This window comes from Triticum dicoccoides, chromosome 5A (assembly GCF_002162155.2).
Source record: "Triticum dicoccoides isolate Atlit2015 ecotype Zavitan chromosome 5A, WEW_v2.0, whole genome shotgun sequence".
In the NCBI taxonomy this organism is placed as follows: Eukaryota; Viridiplantae; Streptophyta; class Magnoliopsida; order Poales; family Poaceae; genus Triticum; species Triticum dicoccoides.
Window position 1 is genome coordinate 280,385,969 of NC_041388.1, and position 21,195 is coordinate 280,407,163.

Here is a 21,195-nt window from a genome sequence, read left to right on the forward strand (position 1 = left end):
GAGCTTGATGTTCCCCGGCAAGCTTGCCGGAGCAAAACTTGTCGGGAGCGTCTGCTTCAACGGAACAAACCATAAGGCTTGCCGGAGTAGACTGCCCCTCAGCCACCTTGGTGTTGATCTTGGGGACTTTCTTGGCGGCGGCTTCGGGGAGCTCTGCCGGAAAGTAGTCACCAGAAATCAACTTCCTCTTCTTGCTTTGTCCAGTTGATGGTGTTACGGATGGTTGAGTCAACTTGAGTACAAAAATCCCTGGTTCCACAGGTAACTTTAGTGCGGCGCACTTTGACAGGCCATCAGCAATGTCATTCTGAGCTCTTGGGATATGCTCCATCTGTAGGCCGTCAAAGTGCTCTTCTAGCTTCCTCACTTCATCAACATATGCTTCCATCAACGGACTCTGGTAGTTCTTGTTCACTTGGCGGACGACAAGCTGTGAGTCACCCCTGACAATGAGCTTCTTGATCCCAAGGTCTGCTGCAATTCTGAGACCGGCAAGCAATCCTTCATACTCTGCAGTATTGTTGGTTGCTTGCTCCTTGGGAAAGTGCATCTGGACGACGTACTTGAGGTGCTCTCCGGTGGGCGCGACAAGCAGCACGCCCGCACCGGCGCCTTGCAGCGAGAAGGCACCATCAAAGTACATCAGCCACTCTTTGCTTGCCTCTTTGACGGGGATGCTCGTCTCTGGAATTTCTTCATCTGGTGTTGGCGTCCGTTCAGCTATGAACTCTGCCAATGCCCTGCTTTGGAGAGTTGAAGTGCTCTCAAACTTGAGGCCAAAGCTTGACAGTTCCAGCGCCCACTCGACAATCCTGCCTGTCGCTTCTGGATTTTGCAGTATCCTCTTCAGCGGAAAGCGAGTGACGACTGTGATCTCATGTGCTTGGAAGTAATGGCGCAGCTTTCTCGAGGCCACGAGGAGGCCGAAAAGCAACTTCTGCACACCAGAGTACCTTGATCTAGCCCCCTGTAGAAGGGAACTGACAAAGTAAACTGGACGCTGCACCATTCTCTTCTGCACCTTATCATGCTCCTGCGCAGATCCATCTCTGTCGGGACCAGAGCTTGTCAGCGAAGCCCCTTGCTTGTCGCTGGATGCATCTGCCGTGGTTGCTGGCTCATCATCTGCCTCCCTCTCCGCCACTAACGCAGCACTAACCACTTGATTGGTTGCCGCTATATACAGCAACAACTTCTCTTGCGGCTTAGGTGCGATAAGTATTGGAGTGGAGGACAAGTATCTCTTCAAGTCCTGCAGCGCAGCCTCCGCCTCCGGAGTCCATTTCATTGGACCTGCCTTTTTCAAAATTTTGAAAAATGGCAGGGCGCGCTCAGCAGATCTAGAGATAAACCTGCTGAGAGCAGCCACGCAACCGGCAAGCCTTCGTACATCCTTGACACGCTTTGGTGCTTCGATCTGCTCAATGGCCTTGATCTTGTCGGGATTGGCTTCAATTCCCCGCTGAGACACGAAGAACCCGAGAAGCTTGCCGGATGGGACTCCAAACACGCACTTCTCGGGGTTAAGCTTGAGGCTGATCCTGCGTAGATTTGCAAATGTCTCATCTAAATCTTGAATCAGGGTCGCCCTGTTCTTGCTTTTGACCACTATGTCATCCATGTAGGCTTCCACATTTCTGTGCATCTGTGGCTCAAAAGCGTGGTGGACTACCCTTGCGAATGTTGAACCAGCATTCTTCAAACCGAAAGGCATCCGTATGAAGCAGTACGTGCCACACGGGGTGATAAATCGGTTTTCTCTTTATCCTCTTCTGCCATGAAGATCTGATGGTATCCTGAGTATGCATCAAGAAATGAAAGCAAATCACATCCGGCTGTGGAGTCAACAATCTGGTCAATGCGCGGCAAGTGAAATGAGTCTTTGGGACAAGCTTTATTAACATCAGTAAAGTCAATACAAAGCCTCCATTTCCCGTTAGCCTTGCGCACAACAACAGGATTGGCCAACCACGTGGGATGGAGCACTCCCCTAACAAGGCCTGCTGCTTCCAGCTTCTTGATTTCTTCTGCGATGAATTCTCGGCGCTCCACTGCTTGTTTCCTGACTTTCTGCTTGACGGGCCGCACATGAGGACAAATGGCAAGGTGGTGCTCAATTACTTTCCTGGGAACACCGGGGATATCAGACGGTTGCCATGCAAACACGTTGACATTCGCCCGCAGGAAAGCAACGAGCGCACTTTCCTATTTGGGGTCAAGAGTGGCGCTAATGGTGAAGGTACCACCAGCGCCGTCCTCCTTGGCGGACACCTTCTTGGTCTCAGGTGGAGCTGTCATTGCCTTCTTACACTTGCCGGTGGAGCTCGATGGTGCGTCCTCGACGGTAGTGCAGCACTCCGAAGAGGTGCGCTTGCCGGAGTGGGCATCAGAACTCTTGCTGGACTTGGTCTTCTTCTTCCCCCCGGGAGCTTCAGCGGCAAGTGTCTTGCGTTCTGCTGCGGCTGCTGCTTCCCGGTAGATCTTGTCGGCACAAATAAGAGCATCGTTCCTGTCGCCAGGGACAGAGATGACACTTATCGGGCCTGGCATTTTCAGTACGTTGTACGCATAGTGAGAGGCTGCCATGAACTTGGCGAGTGCCGGACGGCCAAGGATTCCATTGTAAGGTAATGGAAAGTCAGCAACATCAAATGTGACCCTCTCAGTCCTGAAGTTCAGCTCGCTGCCAAATGTTACCGGCAACGTGATCTTTCCCTTCGGCTTGCTTCTTCTCGGGTTGATTCCTTGAAATGTACCAGTCTCTTTGAGCTCGCTGTCAGGGATCTGGAGTTTCTGGAGCACCGCGGAGGAGATCAGGTTCAAGCCAGCCCCGCCGTCAACTAGCATCTTAATGACCTTGAGGTTGCGGATTGTCGGTGAAACCAACATCGGCAAGCACCCGACCGCAGTTATGCGATCAGGGTGGTCCTCAATATCAAAGATGATAGGCGTGCTGGACCATTTCAGAGGCTTGCGTGACTCGACGGGTGGTTCTGCTGCATTAACTTCCCGCACCCACTGCTTGAGCTGGCGGTGCGAGGTGTGCAGAGAAGCACCACCGTCAACGCACAGGACCTCTGTGGCTTTCTGGAACTCCTGCTCATCAGTCTCCTCATCGTCCATGTCTTCATCATCGTCGTCATCTTCATCCTTGTCGCGGCCGCGAGGAGGTCTATCTCCTTGCCGCTGCTTGGCCTTGCCGCGGCGTCCTCCTCGGCCGGGACGTTTCTTGCCGGATCCCCCAGCACCTTCCTGGGCCTTCCCCTTGTCGCGCCGCTCGTATTCAGCTTTCTGTTGCTCAACAAGCTGCTCGACTTTCTTACAGTTCTGGAGATCATGGCCCTTGGTACGGTGGATCTTACAATACTGCTTGTTGGTGCCGTCCTGCTTGTCGGTGACCGCACCTCCGCGGCAACCTCCTTGCCGGAGTCACCAGCTTTGGCTTCCTTGGCGCCACCACCGTTGCTGGACTGCTCAACAACTAGCACCTCTTTGCCTTTCCTCCTTCTGTTGTTCTGCCGCCGGTTTTTCCTTGCCGGGGCAGCATCTTCACTGTCAGATCCTCCCGCTCCTAAGTCTCCTCCCTTCCTCAGCACGTGCACACTTGTCGGCCAGTGCATATAACTCACTGACGTCCCTGATCTTGCACATCGCCATTTCCTCCCGCATCCTGCGGTTTCGCACGTTCTGATGGAACGCGCTGATCACCGCGGCAGGGTGGACGTCTGGGATGTTGTGCTGCACACTGCTGAATCTTTGAATATACTTCCGCAGGGGCTCTCCTTCCTTCTGGGCGAGCAGATGAAGATCACTCTCCTGGCCATGGGGCTTGTGTCTGCCTGTGAAGGCGCCGACAAACCGATGGCACAGATCAGCCCAAGAGGATATGGAGTTGTCCGGCAAGTGCATGAGCCAGGATCTGACGTTGGGCTTGAGCACCAGCGGGAAGTAGTTGGCAAGGATCTTGTCATCCCGTCCCCCGGCAGCCTGCACCGCAATGGTGTAGATGTTGAGGAACTCTGACGGATGCGTCTTGCCGTCGTACTTCTCCGGTACATCTGGCTTGAAGTTCTTCGTGCTGGGCCACTGGACTTGCCGCAGCTCACGAGTGAACGCAGGGCAACCTACCGCGTACGGCAGATCGCCTGGTTCCCCTGGCGCATGCATGTCAACAAAGGGCCCAGCGCGCTTGTCGGATTGACGTCGCGCTTCTCTTCGGCACTCGATGTGAGTTCGAGCGTCTTCTTGTTGTCGATCATGAAGAACTTGGCGCTGATCACGACGAGCTCGTGGATCCGAAGATGCGGTGGAGTCGCTGTCGAGGTGGATCCGGCGAGTCGGCGATCTTGGCCTTCGGGGTGGTGATTGCATGGTAGTTGCACCTCCACCCGTTTCGTCGCCACCGGCTCGCGCCCGGCAACCCTGCCGCGGCGGCGACGCACTCGGCCGCCGTGGAGTGTCGCCGTTGGCGTAGCCGATGAGACTCTGAATGGTGGCCCTCCATTCGTCGATCTTGTCCGACGTCGGAGGGTAATCTAGGAGAAGTTGAGCTCGCGCCAAAGCTTCTGCTGGAGTGGTGGGTGGCAGTGGCGGACGGCGCGAGGAGCGGGACGTGCTCGGACTTCTAACTATGTTAGAAGGAGCAGTATCCCGTCCAGGCGACCGTGCCCCGCTCGTGCCAGCACGCTAGCGTGCATGCTGGTCTTGAGCGCCCCGAGATCCACCAGCTTGGTCTTGGCCTATCATGCGTATGGCACTGCAAGTGCCATGACGTTGTTGGTCTTGCGCCTCCTGAGAGTGGCGTGGAACATGTACACCAGCCGAGGTTTGTGCAGCCTTGTTCTTGGACCTGGCAGCATCATGAGCTTCCTCGTCGACGTCCATTCTTCCGCCGGCGTCCATTCCACCGCCCGTTTGCTCCAACGGTGGCGGAAGTGACGTGGACGGAGCGGCTGCCGCCGAAGTCTTCTTCTTCGATGGCATGTTGATGAAGGGAATGAAGATCTAGCTCGTGTGAACGCTGGATCAGGTTCACACAATCTCGACGCTCCCCTACCTGGCGCGCCAAAGATGTCGGGGAAACTGATCCACAAACACCTATGGGGCCGGCGGACCGGGCCCCTTTCGGTTCGGCGGGGGGCGGAGATCGCATGAAGAGCAGATCGAGGCGAAGCACACGAGCAGTTTACCCAGCTTCGGAGCTCTTCGGAGAGATAACACTCCTACTGCTGCTTGTCTGGTTCTATTATGTTCTTACTTGCGAGAGCTAAGTGTTTCCTGGCTTACGAATGAATCGAAACCAACCGAACCACCTCTACATTGCGCATGGGCCTCCTTTTATACGCTAAAGGGGTCACCGACAGGTGGCAACGCAGAGAAGGGTACAAATGTAAAAAGTGAGGTGGTTGGTACAGTTGCTTGTACAGTGCACCCTACCTAACCCTGACGGCAGGGGACAAGGGCATTAAATGCCCGTCTGACTCACCCAAACAGTGCAGAAAAGGACCGTTAGGGGCGCCACCGTTCACCATGATGGCGATCTTGTCAGCTTCGCATGCCACTGCGCACCACTGGCTGCACAGCCTCCCGCCACGCGCGCCTGGAGAGGCCCCCAGAGCGACACGTTGGTGGATGCGCTGGAGCGTGGGCACATAGTGGCCGCCTGCCGCGGCAAGCGCCTTGCCGCTGCTGTTATCTTGTCGGGTCCGGAGGCTTGTCGCTCACCGGGCCTCGAGGTACCTTGGTTAGTCTTCCCGGCAAGCTCCTCTTGCCGGGGCCTTGTTGCCTTGCCGGAGCATGTGGCGCGTCGCAGCAAGTTCCTTGGAGTGCCTTGGTTGGCCTTCCCGGCAAGCTCCTCTTGCCGGGGCCTTGTCTCCTGAGCTTAAATACTTTGTTCTTGAATGGCCCCAAGGGAACCATGGAGGATCTTGGCGTTCGCCCGGCAAGCCTTGCCGCGGGGTGCTGCAACTGCCCGTGCACAAGTTCAGGGTACTAGGGTACCCCTATTCTAGTACACCGACATAACCCCGCCGTTTGGGCTATTGTGTGTATTGGCTCGCAAGGTGAATTCTTTGATGGGAAAGAACCGAACCGTGAAGCTACCGCGGAAGAGTTGAAAATGCTGCAATACAACGCTCAAGCTTGTGATATCCTCTTCAATGGATTGTGCCCCAAAGAATTCAACAAAATCAGCCGTCTTGAGAATGCAAAGGAAATTTGGGATACTTTGATTGATATGCACGAAGGTACCGACTCCGTCAAGGAATCCAAATTGGATGTGCTTCAAAGTCAACTTGATAAGTTCAAAATGAAGGATGGTGAAGGTGTCGCTGAAATGTCCTCTAGGCTTGCTCTTATCACAAATGAGATTGCCGGCTTAGGGAGTGAAGAGATGACCGATAGATTCATCATCAAGAAGATCCTAAGAGCCTTGGATGGAAAATATGATACCGTATGCACATTGATCCAAATGATGCCCAATTACAAAGATCTCAAGACAACAGAAGTCATCGGAAGAATTGTTGCTCATGAGATGTCACTCAAGGATAAATAGGAACTTCACAACAAATCAAGTGGTGCTTACAAAGCCTCATGTGAAGCCCCCACATCATCGAGTGAGAAACAAACCTTCAATGAAGAATTGAGCTCAATGGTGAAGAACTTCAACAAGTTCTACAAGAGTAGAAGCAAAGAGAGAAGCTCCAAGTCAAGGTCCTACAATGACAAAAGATCTTCTAGTCAAGAGCGAAATTTCTACAATTGTGGTAGGCCCGGACACTATTCCAATGAGTGTACGCCCCCTACAAGAGAAGAGAAAATTCTCCCAAGAGAAGAAGTAGAAGAGAAGAATCACCATCTAGAGAAAGAAGGAGTATAGATGATCGTTATGAACGAAGACCCTCATGGAGAAGCAAGGATTCAGAAAGAAAGGACAAGTCATCAAGGAGCTACACAAAATGAAGACATCAAGCTCATGTTGGTGAATGGGTATCCGGCTCCGACTCCGACAACCACTCCAAGAAAGCTATCACTCCGACTCCGAATATACTCAAGATGAAGGTGTTGCCGGTCTAGCACTTGTGACAACCAACTCCTACGACATATTTGACTCACCAAATGAAGGAGTTGGAACATGCTTCATTGCTAAAGGCCCAAAGGTATCACACCCCGAGTATGTTGATTTCAATAGTGATGAAGATGACTTGCTAGGTGATGATGATTTACTTGTTGACAACTCTAGTGATGAATACTATGATGAAACGTCAATTAATCATGCTAATCAAGATAAAACGAATGACAATGATAAGGAGAAGATTGAGTCTCTAACTAAAGAACTAAACACTCTTAAGTTAGCTCATGAAACTATCTTAGGAGATCATCGAGAACTTTTAAGGGCTCATGAGAAATTACGCTTTGAAAAGCTCAACCTTGAGCAAGAGCATGAGTTCTTAAAAGCAATCAATGATGATCTTCGCAAGAAAAGTTCTTCTTACATTGCCAAGCGTTTACTCTTATCCACTTACATGCCTCAAGTCAAGTCTAGTAACAAGAACAAGAAAGATTCTTCCTCTAGTAGTAACAATAATCATGCTAAATCCAATATTGTTGCTTCTAGTAGTTCTCTTGATTCCACTAATGATTCTCTTAGCCAAGTTACACTTGAGCAAGAAAATAGCTTATTGAAGGGAATTATAGAGAAAGGTGTTTACAAGAGCCTTGCCAGAAGTAGGCAATTCGAGGAAATTGTACGCAAGCAAGGAAGGCACCGGAAGAATCAAGGTGTTGGTTTTGAACGAAAGTTCAATGCCAATGGAGTTGAGTGGGAAGAAGATCAATACCCCAAGACGAAGTTTGTTCCTCAACAAGAAAAGTATGATCCTACTTCTCTCAAAGGGACACAAGCTCAAGATGATCTTCCACCACAAGACCACAAGCAAAAAGGAAAGGACAAGCTTCAAGAGGAAATTGATGCATTTGAAGAAGCTCCTAAGGCCTTGGTCAAGTGGGTTCCCAAGACTACTTCAAGTTCCACTTCATCAAGTACAACTACAACACCGAGGATTCCCATCAAGATGGTGTGGATCCCGAAGAAGAAGAACTAGAGAGTTCTTGAGGGTGACTCCGCCAACATACTTCACTCTTATCATCTTGGAAAAAACAAGTGCAATAAACTTCCACATCTTGCACTAGTTCAAGGAGTCACAAACCCTCTTGTTGGTAAGACAAGGGACAAGGTAACCTAAAAGCTTTCATAGACATCATCTTGTGTGTGCATCACTCTATGTCTATGGATATCCTTGTTTGTTCCTTGTGGGACTAACCCGTGTAGGTATTGAAAGTGCAACTCACTCCAATGGATAGCTCCAAATGATCTACATCAACATTGAGCATCCACATCTTCAACATCTACATGAAGTCATCATCGACAAAACCCAAGGTTAGTTCATCCCTCTTAGGGGGGATCTCACATCTAGGGGGAGCTTTACTCTAAGGATTGAGCTAAAGCAACTCTAATGGTGTGAACACAACAATGCTTTATGTAAAAGTGGTAACCCCACTTGTGCTTAAACGATGAGTATGACCTATGATCAAATGTTCTCATTTGACTCCTAAGTCAATATACTCATATATAGATGACCTAGTCATCGCAAATTGTTTGATAGATGCTAGAATTGGTTGTGCATTCTTTGCCACATATTTCAATTGCCATTTTATTGTGTGAGCATGTTGATTGCATATTTTACACATTCGAGGACATCCACTTGTTGTTTTGATTGATTGGTTTTCTGTTCTTTTGCCAAGTGGATGGACAAGAATGCCTAAGAACCATCTCTAGCTATCTATGCTTTTCTTGTCTCAAACTCTATTCATGCTACATCACAAAATTTGATCAAGTCAGATTCGAACCACTCTATGTGAGGAGCACTCGGAGTCCCTGATTCGTCATAGACTTAAACTTCCAAAACTTCTTTGTGCGTTTCGGTCTGACCGATTCATCCATTTCGGTCATACCAAGATCACTAAGTCGATCTAGGTTTTCAATTGCGGTGCAACCGATTTGAACCTTTCGGTCACATCGAGTTTCAGTAACTGCTTGCAGTTATGAATCTTGGTGCCACCGAGTTGTTCCACTCGGTCACACCGACAGGGTCGGGCTATATATACTCACGGGCAAAATTTTGGAAATTTCTCCGAAACCCCTTCGCCCGCGCATAGCTCGCTCTGCCTCCTGGGTCTCCGGATCGTCCTCCTCGTCGCCAGCCGCCTCCTACCGCTGGTCTCCGCCACTGTCAACGGAATTCTTCCCTGCCGTTGCCGCCGTAGCGAGTTCATCGCCGAACTAGGGTATGGACTCGATCACAGTGCTATCCCCGTCCGATTCCTAGCACATTGTGTTCATTATGATTCTTACCATGATTGAAACGCTTCTATCCAATCAAAACACTATGTAGATTAGAGTTGAATTGAAAATTTAGGGTTAGGTTTCCGCGGAAACCATCTCGGACCCACCGAGTTGTGGAACTCGGTACCACCGATTCGGCTCAGGCCATTGCACATGTAATTTTCGGTTTGACCGAGAATTGCAAATCGGTGTGACCGAGTTCAAGACTTTGTGAAACCCTAGCAGTCTCGGTGCCACCGAACTGTGACTCGGTCTGACCGAGTTCACTAGTTTAGGTTCCAACAGCTGCTTCGGTATCACCGAGTTTACAAATCGGTTGATCCGAAATGCTTTCTGTGGAAAACTAAAACTAAGTTTTTGACTCATTCTTTTGCAAAAACTTTTGCATTTTGTGATGCTCATCCACTCTATCTCGTCTATATCTATTCACAGGGTCTGCTGTCAGTGTTTGCAACATGTCTGATCAGAGTGACAGCCAGAATAGGTCAGAGGAGCAGGTTCACCTGAGTGAGGGCACTAGTCCCTCTAGCAGTTCAGATGATGGTAGCAGGAGCACTCCCAGAAACTTGCCCAAAGCTGGCACCAGAACAAGGAAGAAGAAAACTTCAGAGTCTGAGGATGAAGACTATGTGGCAGTTGAGGATGAGGCCACTTCCAAGAAGAAAGTGGTTAAGAAGGAATATAGCACTGCTGCTTCCACCAAGCCAGGCATGAAGCAAAAGGTTCCTACAAAGAAAATTCCAATGTCTAAGGCCAGAGCATCTACTCAAGTCCCTTTGGGATCTGTACCCAAAGAGGCTACTGCAGAAGGGAAGAAGAGGAAGGAGAGGATCAAAAAGACCACTGCTAGAGTGCTTGGGAGATCCTCAATCATGAGAGATTCTAAAGAGGAAGAGGAAGAAGAGGTTGCTGCACCAGCACCCAAGGCACAAAAGCTGATGGGTGATGCTATAAAGTCAGGGGCTGCAACATCAAAGCCCAAAGAAGCACCCAAAGCAGCCTCCAAGCCCAAGAGTGCACCTAAGAGGAATACCAGGAGTATACCAGCTGCTGAGAAGAACAAGGCCCCAGTGCCTGAAGTTGCTGCTGATGAAGATGATGAAGGACAAGTCCTGAGAAAGCTCAAACCCAAGATTCCAGACCACAATGATGCTCATCCCGTGGCTGAGAACATGAAGATCAGGAGAGACTCAGGACTGAGGAAATGGAGAGAGACAGACCCATATGCTACAAGAATAAGAACTGCTGTTGATTACAGGTTCCACACAAAGGAACAACAAGATTTCTATGAGACAGTGCTGCTGGACAAGAAGCCTATAGTGTGTGAAATGAGGTGGGTCGACTGGAAGTATATCAAGGAAAATGAGGAACACTATCCTGGTGTGTTTGACAGCTTCAGTGCTTGTGGAGTTGCAGACTTTGTTGGGCAGAAGCTCACAAAGTGGAACGAGGAGCTCATAATGCAATTCTACTCCACAACACACTTCTATCCAGATGGCAGGATAGTATGGATGTCTGAAGGTACAAGGTACCACTCAACTATTGAGGAATGGGCAAATCTGATCAATGCTCCTAAGGAAGAAGAAGATGACTTGGATGTCTATGCCAAGAAGAAGATGGATCACAACTCTATGGCAAACATGTACAAGGAGATTCCTGAAGATGATCTTGAGACTCACCAGTTTGGGTCAGTAAAACACTTGCTGTCAGGGCTGCCTACAATCAATTGGATCCTTAGGCACACTCTCTTGCCCAAGTCTGGTGATCACAGAATGATCAGAGGCCATGCAATTAACTTTCTACATATATTTGATGTGCCACAGAAGTTCAAGGTCATGAGCCTTATAGTTGAGACTATCAAGAGGACTGCAGCTGACCAGAAAAGAAGTTGTGGATATGCCCCACAGATCCAGGAGTTGATAAACTCAAAGATGGGCACAGGCACATACTTGTTGGATAAGGAACACTTGCCTATCTATCCTGACTTTGAGGACAATTAAGTTGTGATGAATGAGAATGAACCATCATTAGTACAAGCTCAAGAGAAGAAGGAGAAAGCAAAGAAAGAGAAGGCTGCCAAGATGCCAACTCAAGAGGAGGCATCTGAGTACTTTTTGAAAAGCAAGCAAGATCAGCTTGGCTACCTGATTGCATCCACTCTAAGGATTGAGAAGGGACTGGCCACCCTGACTCAAAACCAGGAGAGCTTCGAAAGAATCATGGAGCAAAAATTCTATGATTTAGATGTCAAAGTAACTGAGATTCAGTCAATTGTGGAGCAGCTACAAGATGATATGCAAGAGAGGAAGGGCAGAACAACCACTGATGAATTTGCCAGAGTGCCTCAAGCTCAGAGATCAACTGCAGTGCCAGTAACAGACACCAGAGCCACTTCATCTGCACCATCTACAACTTCAGCGCAACCAGCTCCAGTACCAACTCCATTAGCTCCATCCACATCAACTGAAGCCTTCGTCCTTGGCGTTCTCCAGACACCACCACCTGAAGACCAAGCGTGAGAGACGTTTTAGTGCTATGCATTTTCTATAAACTTTTTGGTAACTTGTTGCCAAAGGGGGAGAAAAATGTATAGATCATAGGCTTCGAGAGAGAGCGTTGCTTTTTATTCTCTCTTGCTTTGGTGGTTGAACTTTGTATGTCTTTTGATTGCTTGAGATACTATGCTATTTTCTATGAGACATTGATGATCATGTGGTTGATCATAAGCTACAGTTATGCTTGTTAGATGATATTATCTTACTTATCCTTATATGATCATTCACTTTGCTTGGTGATGAGTGCATGTATTTAATTCTTATCATTTTGAGCGCTCCACCAAGATGTATGTGACATGGAAGAGTAACCCATGATCCTAACTCATTGTGCATTTGCAGTCCAAAGCAAATCTTAAGATATGCACAAATTTAGGGGGAGCTCTTGCTTTTCACATACTTCTCAAAGCGACAATATCTTTCACTCTTATTATCATTTGTCGAAGCTTTGATCTATATGTTGTCATCAATTACCAAAAAGGGGGAGATTGAAAGTGCAACTATCCCTGGGTGGTTTTGGTAATTCCTAACAACATATAGCTCATTGAGCTAACATTATTCCAAGATTAATATTTCAGGAAAAGCTCAATGAATGGCATGGCATGGATGAGGAAAGTGGATCCCTCAAAATTCTAAGGACAAAAAGTTTGGCTCAAGCTTGAAGCTCAAGACTCTACATTTTATATTTTAGTGATCCAAGATCACATTGAGTCTATAGGAAAAACCAATACTATCAAGGAGGGATGAGGTGTTGCTTAATGGCTTGCTTGCTCAAAATGCTTAGTGATATGCTCCAAAATCCTCAACTACCTTCCCACATCCACATATGACCTAAACCAAAAGTCAAACTCGGCCCCACCGATTCTTTCTATCCGGCGCCACCGAGTTTCAAATGTCATAGCCACTGCCACAAACCCTAGGCAAATCGGTCTCACCGATAGGGATCTCGGTCTCACCGAGATGGGATTGTAATCTCTCTGTTTCCCTTCATAACGTTTCGGTCTTACCGAGATGAGCGACCGGTCCCACCGAGATTGCAATGTAAACTCTCTATTTCCCTTTTGTAACATTTCAGTCTCACCAAGATGAGCGAATCGGTCCCACCGAGTTTACCTGACCAACTCTCTGGTTAGCTTATTACCAAAATCGGTCCCACCGAGTTTGTGTAATCGGTCACACCGAGATTACATTATGCCCTAACCCTAACCATATCGGTCCTACCAAGTTGCATCTCAGTCCCACCGAAAATCCTAACGGTCACTAGGTTTGCTGAATTGGTCCGACCGAGTTTAACCATTCGGTCCCACCGAGTTTGGCAAATTATGTGTAACGGTTAGATTTTGTGTGGAGGCTATATATACCCCTCCACCCACTCTTCATTTGTGGAGAGAGCCATCAGAACATACCTACACTTCCAATACACATTTTCTGAGAGAGAACCACATACACTTGTGTTGAGGTCAAGATATTCCATTCCAACCATATTAATCTTGATCTCTAGCCTTCCCCAAGTTGCTTTCCACTCAAATCTTCTTTCCACCAAATCCAAATCCTGTGAGAGAGAGTTGAGTGTTGGGGAGACTATCATTTGAAGCACAAGAGCAAGGAGTTCATCATCAACACACCATTTGTTACTTCTTGGAGAGTGGTGTCTCCTAGATTGGCTAGGTGTCACTTGGGAGCCTCCGACAAGATTGTGGAGTTGAACCAAGGAGTTTGTAAGGGCAAGGAGATCGCCTACTTCGTGAAGATCTACCGCTAGTGAGGCAAGTCCTTCGTGGGCGACGGCCATGATGGAATAGACAAGGTTGCTTCTTCGTGGACCCTTCGTGGGTGGAGCCCTCCATGGACTTGCGCAACCATTACCCTCCGTGGGTTGAAGTCTCCATCAACGTGGATGTACGATAGCACCACCTATCGGAACCACGACAAAACATCTGTGTCTCCAATTGTGTTTGAATCCTCCAAACCCTTCCCTTTACATTCTTGCAAGTTGCATGCTTTACTTTCCGCTGCTAATATACTCTTTTGCATGCTTGCTTGAATTGTGTGGAGATTGCTTGACTTGTGCTAAGATAGCTAAAATCTACCAAGAACTAAAATTGGGAAAAGGCTAGTTTTTTATTTGGTCAAGTAGTCTAATCACCCCCCTCTAGACATACTTTCGATCCTACATCAACCAAAACCCTAATGTCACCTAGATACTACAATGTCACCTCAAGTATCCATGGGTATGACTATACGATATGTATCACACAATCTCAGATTCATCTATTCAACCAACACAAAGAACTTCAAAGAGTGCCCCAAAGTTTCTACCGGAGAGTCAAGACGAAAACGTGTGCAAACCCCTATGCATAGGTTCATGGGCGGAACCAGCAAGTTGATCACCAAAACATACATCAAGTGAATCACGTGAATATCCCATTGTCACCATAGATAAGCACAACAAGACATACATCAAATGTTCTCAAATCCTTAAAGACTCAATCCGATAAGATAACTTCAAAGGGAAAACTCAATCCATTACAAGAGAGTAGAGGGGGAGAAACATCATAAGATCCAACTATAATAGCAAAGCTCGCGATACATCAAGATCGTATCACCTCAAGAACATGAGAGAGAGAGAGAGATCAAACACATAGCTACTGGTACATACCCTCAGCCCCGAGGGAGAACTACTCCCTCCTCGTCATGGAGAGCACCGGGATGACGAAGATGGCCACCGGAGAGGAATTCCCCCCTCCGGCAGGGTGCCAGAACGGGTCTAGATTGGTTTTCGGTGGCTACGGAGGCTTCTGGCGGCGGAACTCCCGATCTATTGTGCTCCCCGAAGTTTTTAGGGTATATGGATATATATAGGAGGAAGAAGTACGTCGGTGGATGTCGGTGTCAAAACCGGCAGATCTCGGGTAGGGGGTCTCGAACTGTGCGTCTAGGCCGGATGGTAACAGGAGACGAGGGACACAATGTTTTACCCAGGTTCGGGCCCTCTTGATGGAGGTAAAACCCTACGTCCTGCTTGATTAATATTGATGATATGGGTAGTACAAGAGTAGATCTACCATGAGATCAAGGAGGCTAAACCCTAGAAGCTAGCCTATGGTATGATTGTTGTATGATGAAGTTGTCCTACGGACAAAGACCCTCCGGTTTATATAGACACCGAAGAGGGTTAGGGTTACACAAAGTCGGTTACAATGGTAGGAGATCTTGAATATCCGCATCGCCAAGCTTGCCTTCCACGCCAAGGCAAGTCCCATCCAGACACGGGACGGAGTCTATCATCTTGTATCTTCATAGTCCTGGAGTTCGGATGAAGGTATAGACCGGCTACCCGAACACCCCCTAATCCAGGACTCCCTCAGTAGCCCCTGAACCAGGCTTCAATGACGACGAGTCCAGCGCGCAGATTGTCTTCGGCATTGCAAGGCGGGTTCCTCCTCCAAATTCTTCATAAAAGTTTGTAAACACCAAGAGTAGTGTCCGGCTCTGCAAAATAAGCTTCCATGTATTGCCATAGAGAGAATAATATTAACACAAATCTAATCTGCTGACGTATTCCGCAGCGTGACATCACACTACAGCCAAGCCTTTATTTGAATCATTTTCACTTCTCCACCTCAGCGTGTTTTGCGAGGCGGTTTCCTTGGCACGTCTTGTCAAAGCAGAGATCACGTCCCCTTTGTTTACGGGATTCTCGTTAATACGGACGTGGGTAACCCAACCGCGCCACTTATCACGACGCTTGGGAGGCAAGCGAGTTTTACTAGGCTGGTGGGGACGCATAGTCGTATCCGCCCATATAAGGGGATAAGGATCCACCTTTTTACCTACGCCTTCTTCCTCCTTTGCCTATCCATCTTCTGCGCACCCGAGCTCCAGCGCCCAAGCCCGCACTTCCTACCTCAACCCTCTCCAACAATGTTCGGAGCGGGAGGCAAGTGGATGGTCTCCTCCGTCACGGAGGGCCATGTCAAAAGGTTAAGGAAGGCCGGATACTTGTCCAAAGACATCGCGCACTGGCTTCCTGAGGAGGGGCAGCTTCTCCCCACCCCAAGGCCCCATGAAAGGGTAGTATTTCTTCCCCACTTCCTCCGCAGACTGGGTTTTCCTCTCCACCCATTTGTTCGCGGGCTCATGTTCTACTATGGCCTAGATTTCCACGATCTGGCCCCGAACTTCATCCTCAATATCTTGGCGTTTATCGTCGTGTGCGACTTGTGCTAAGATAGCTAAAATCTACCAAGAACTAAAATTGGGAAAAGGCTAGTTTTTTATTTGGTCAAGTAGCCTAATCACCCCCCTCTAGACATACTTTCGATCCTACATCAACCAAAACCCTAATGTCACCTAGATACTACAATGTCACCTCAAGTATCCGTGGGTATGACTATACGATATGTATCACACAATCTCAGATTCATCTATTCAACCAACACAAAGAACTTCAAAGAGTGCCCCAAAGTTTCTACCGGAGAGTCAAGACGAAAACGTGTGCAAACCCCTATGCATAGGTTCATGGGCGGAACCCGCAAGTTGATCACCAAAACATATATCAAGTGAATCACGTGAATATCCCATTGTCACCATAGATAAGCACAACAAGACATACATCAAGTGTTCTCAAATCCTTAAAGACTCAATCCGATAAGATAACTTCAAAGGGAAAACTCAATCCATTACAAGAGAGTAGAGGGGGAGAAACATCATAAGATCTAACTATAATAGCAAAGCTCGCGATACATCAAGATCGTATCACCTCAAGAACACGAGAGAGAGAGAGAGAGATCAAACACATAGCTACTGGTACATACCCTCAGCCCCGAGGGAGAACTACTCCCTCCTCGTCATGGAGAGCACCGGGATGACGAAGATGGCCACCGGAGAGGAATTCCCCCCTCCGGCAGGGTGCCAGAACGGGTCTAGATTGGTTTTCGGTGGCTACGGAAGCTTCTGGCGGCGGAACTCCCGATCTATTGTGCTTCTCGAAGTTTTTAGGGTATATGGATATATATAGGAGGAAGAAGTACGTCGGTGGATGTCGGTGTCAAAACCAGCAGATCTCGGGTAGGGGGTCTCGAACTGTGCATCTAGGACGGATGGTAACAGGAGACGAGGGACACAATGTTTTACCCAGGTTCGGGCCCTCTTGATGGAGGTAAAACCCTACGTCCTGCTTGATTAATATTGATGATATGGGTAGTACAAGAGTAGATCTACCACGAGATCAAGGAGGCTAAACCCTAGAAGCTAGCCTATGGTATGATTGTTGTATGATGAAGTTGTCCTACGGACAAAGACCCTCCGGTTTATATAGACACCGAAGAGGGTTAGGGTTACACAAAGTCGGTTACAATGGTAGGAGATCTTGAATATCTGCATCAGCAAGCTTGCCTTCCACGCCAAGGAAGTCCCATCCAGACACGGGACAGAGTCTTCAATCTTGTATCTTCATAGTCCTGGAGTTCGGATGAAGGTATAGTCCGGCTATCCGAACACCCCCTAATCCAGGACTCCCTCAGTAGCCCCTGAACCAGGCTTCAATGACGATGAGTCCGGCGCACAGATTGTCTTCGGCATTGCAAGGCGGGTTCCTCCTCCAAATTCTTCATAAAAGTTTGTAAACACCAAGAGTAGTGTCCGGCTCTGCAAAATAAGCTTCCACGTATTGCCATAGAGAGAATAATATTAACACAAATCTAATCTGCTGACGTATTCCGCAGCGTGACATCACACTACGGCCAAGCCTTTATTCGAATCGTTTTCACTTCTCCACCTCAGCGTGTTTTGCGAGGTGGTTTCCTTGGCACGTCTTGTCAAAGCAGAGATCGCGTCCCCTTTGTTTACGGGATTCTCGTTAATACGGACGTGGGTAACCCAACCGCGCCACTTATCACGGCGCTTGGGAGGCAAGCGAGTTTTACTAGGCTGGTGGGGACGCATAGTCGTATCCGCCCATATAAGGGGATAAGGATCCACCTTTTTACCTACGCCTTCTTCCTCCTTTGCCTATCCATCTTTTGCGCACCCGAGCTCCAGCGCCCAAGCCCGCACTTCCTACCTCAACCCTCTCCAACAATGTCCGGAGCGGGAGGCAAGTGGATGGTCTCCTCCGTCACGGAGGGCCATGTCAAAAGGTTAAGGAAGGCCGGATACTTGTCCAAAGACATCGCGCACCGGCTTCCTGAGGAGGGGCAGCTTCTCCCCACCCCAAGGCCCCATGAGAGGGTAGTATTTCTTCCCCACTTCCTCCGCAGACTGGGTTTTCCTCTCCACCCATTTGTCCGCGGGCTCATGTTCTACTATGGCCTAGATTTCCATGATCTGGCCCCGAACTTCATCCTCAATATCTCGGCGTTTATCGTCGTGTGCGAGGCTTTCCTCTACATTCGCCCCCATTTGGGCCTCTGGCTCAAGACCTTCAACGTCAAGCCAAAGGTGGTGCGCCGCAACCAGGCGGAGTGCAGAGGTGCCATGGCGGGCAAAATTGCCAACGTCCTATGGCTCGAGGGCTCCTTTGTGGAGACCTTGAAGGGGTGGCAGTCAGGGTGGTTTTACATCACCGAGCCACGCGATCCGAAGTGGATCGCAACCCCTGAATTCCGATCCGGACCCCCTACGTGGCTCACGTCCTGGAAGGAGACGAGCTTGTCATGGGGCGACGAAGAAGAGTTGACCGGACTGCAAAAATGCATCCAGTCCCTGGTGAACAAGCAGCTCAAGCTTGTCAACGTAATCCAGGTCATGCTCGTCCGCCGGATCCTTCCGTGTCAAGAACGGGACTTCAACTTGTGGGAGTTCAACCCGGCGCAGCACCGAACTCTGAGCAGGCTCTTCGACACGATGTACGAAGATGTCTGGAGGGGGCTAACCAAAGGTGCCGAGGCTCCCACATCCACCTCCGAAGACCACGGATTCAACTCGCAGCGTCCTGCTGGCGAGGTAAGATATTTCCATCTTTTACAGGATGTTACGTTTTTTCATACTTTGACTCTATGCGGGATCTAAACTCCCTCACCTTTGACAGGATTAGTGGGAGAAGTCCGGACAGATTAACTGTCCGGCTCCCTTGCCCGAAGACCCAGCCCCTGCTCTCCTAGAGAAGCTGCTGGTTCCGGCACCTTATGTGGTGCCGGAGAAGAAGGCCAAGAAGAAGAAGGCCACAGGGACTCGAAAGAGTTCCCGGCATATGGTGGTGTTGGACTCGTCGTCCGATGAGTCCGAGACGCACTCCTCCCGTGAAGGCGAGGAGGAGGAAGAAGAAACCTCTCCCCCTCCAGCGGGGGGAGGAAAGAAGAGGAAGGCCGCCCCAGTAGGGGAGGCCGAGGGGTCCAAGAAGAGGAAAACCCCTCCGCCGGACTACGTCCCCGACGCCGACGAGGACGAAGAGGAGTGGCCGGACAGGGCCAAGCGTCCGGCGAGATCGTAAGTGTTCGGATACCAGAGTAACTCGTGATATTCCTTTTGTTGCACATCTTTCCCTAATGTCAGATATAATCATGCAGCCCGCCCAAGGACGGGCTCGACGAGTCGTCGAGCGGCTCCCTGGATTCATCGGACGTGAATTCAGTTCCGCTCGCTGCTTCCCCCTGTGCTGCGGATGACGCCGAAGTGGCGTCGCGACAAGCTCTGGGGCGAGAGGAGGTGGTCCAGGAGGAGCCACGAGGCGACCTCCCAGACTCCAGGAGTGAAGGGGACAAGACCCCCCCTGGGCTCCAAGTCCGGCTTTAAGCCGAACACTGCGCCGGAATCATCAACGGTTCCGGACCGCGGTAGGCGAACTCCTACCAAGAGGAGCAAGCCTACTGAGCCGGCGTCCTCCATCCAACCGGAGGCGCCGGACAATCTACTGGAGGAGCTTAAGGGCGCCTCCATCGACGAGGAGCACCGTGCGATCATGAGTATGGTGGTCCAGAAGGTTCGGTCCGCCAAAAGCGGACTGACTGAAGCTTGTGCTAGCCTTCTAACAGGCTTCGAGGTAAGTAAAAATATGTAAAAATATTACCATATAGACAGTAGCCCCTGATGCTCTGTTTGGCCTTCGGAAAGAAAAGCCGAATAGAGGATCTATTAAATATCACAGGAGTCTAACTAAAAAGGAGTCAATATACGTATGCAGGCTTCGCTGCTGGCCACCGCCGCACTGACTGCGGAGGTGGGTGCCCGGAAGCAGAGCCTCGAGCGGACCGAGCAAGAGCTCGGCCTTGCCAAATGGCAGCTCGAGGAGAAAGAAGGTAAGAGATACCTTATAGAAAAAATGCCTATAGGAAGGCGCAATTGCAAAAAATGACAGGAGTATACTGCTTATTGTAGGGGCCACAACTGAGGTGGCGACCCTCAAGCAGGCTCTGTCCGAGGCCGAGAAGAAAGCGGCCACGGAGCGCACCGAGCGGGAGAAATTTGAGGCGCAGGTCGGCGAGGTGTGACAAGAGCTTCAGGTTCTCATGCAAAAACATGAGAGTTTGGAGCTCGACTCGAAGACGCGAGCGTCCGAGCTTGCTGCGGCCCTTAAAACTGCCAAATCTGCCAAGGCCGAAGCCCAGAAGGCCCTCCAGGAATTGGATGCGGTGAAAAACATAGCGGCGGGTAAGGCATTCTATATGCAAAGTAGACATATAAAAGTAAACTACTTGTTACTTACCCGAATCCGGAGCTCTCCAGGGGCATTCGCAGATCTTCCCCACAGCGTATCCGATGCCGCCGCATTCTACCGAGCCGAGGAAGGCAGCTCGACGGAGAAGGTGTTCTGGTCTCAGTACGCTGAGGCCGGACACCCTGTGCCCTTGAGCGACCAGCTGAAGCAGCTGGTCGAGCTCCACAAGGCGGCCGAACAGGCCCTGAAGGGCTTCATAGTTTGGCTATGGCCTGGAGAGGCCCTGCCTGGGAGCTACTTCGGACTGGTGCGGCGGCTGGTGGAGGCTTGTCCAAGGCTCGAGGTCATCAAGCGCTTCGTCTGCATCGAAGGTGCCCGTAGGGCCCTTGGCCGTGCGAAGGTGCACTGGGGTAAGCTGGACGGTGAGAAGCTTGTGAAGGACGGGCCGCCGCCGGGGAAGGAGCATCGCAAGCCCGAGAACTATTACAAGGATGTTCTTGCTGGTGCCCGCCTTGTGGCCGATGAATGTACCAAGGATGTAATTTTTGAATGAACTCGCTCGTGTTATCCTGTGCGCTGAAAACTTGTTCATATGCGCTAAGCAATGCTTGAATTTAAAATATTACTTTCTGTGCGGCCGTTTA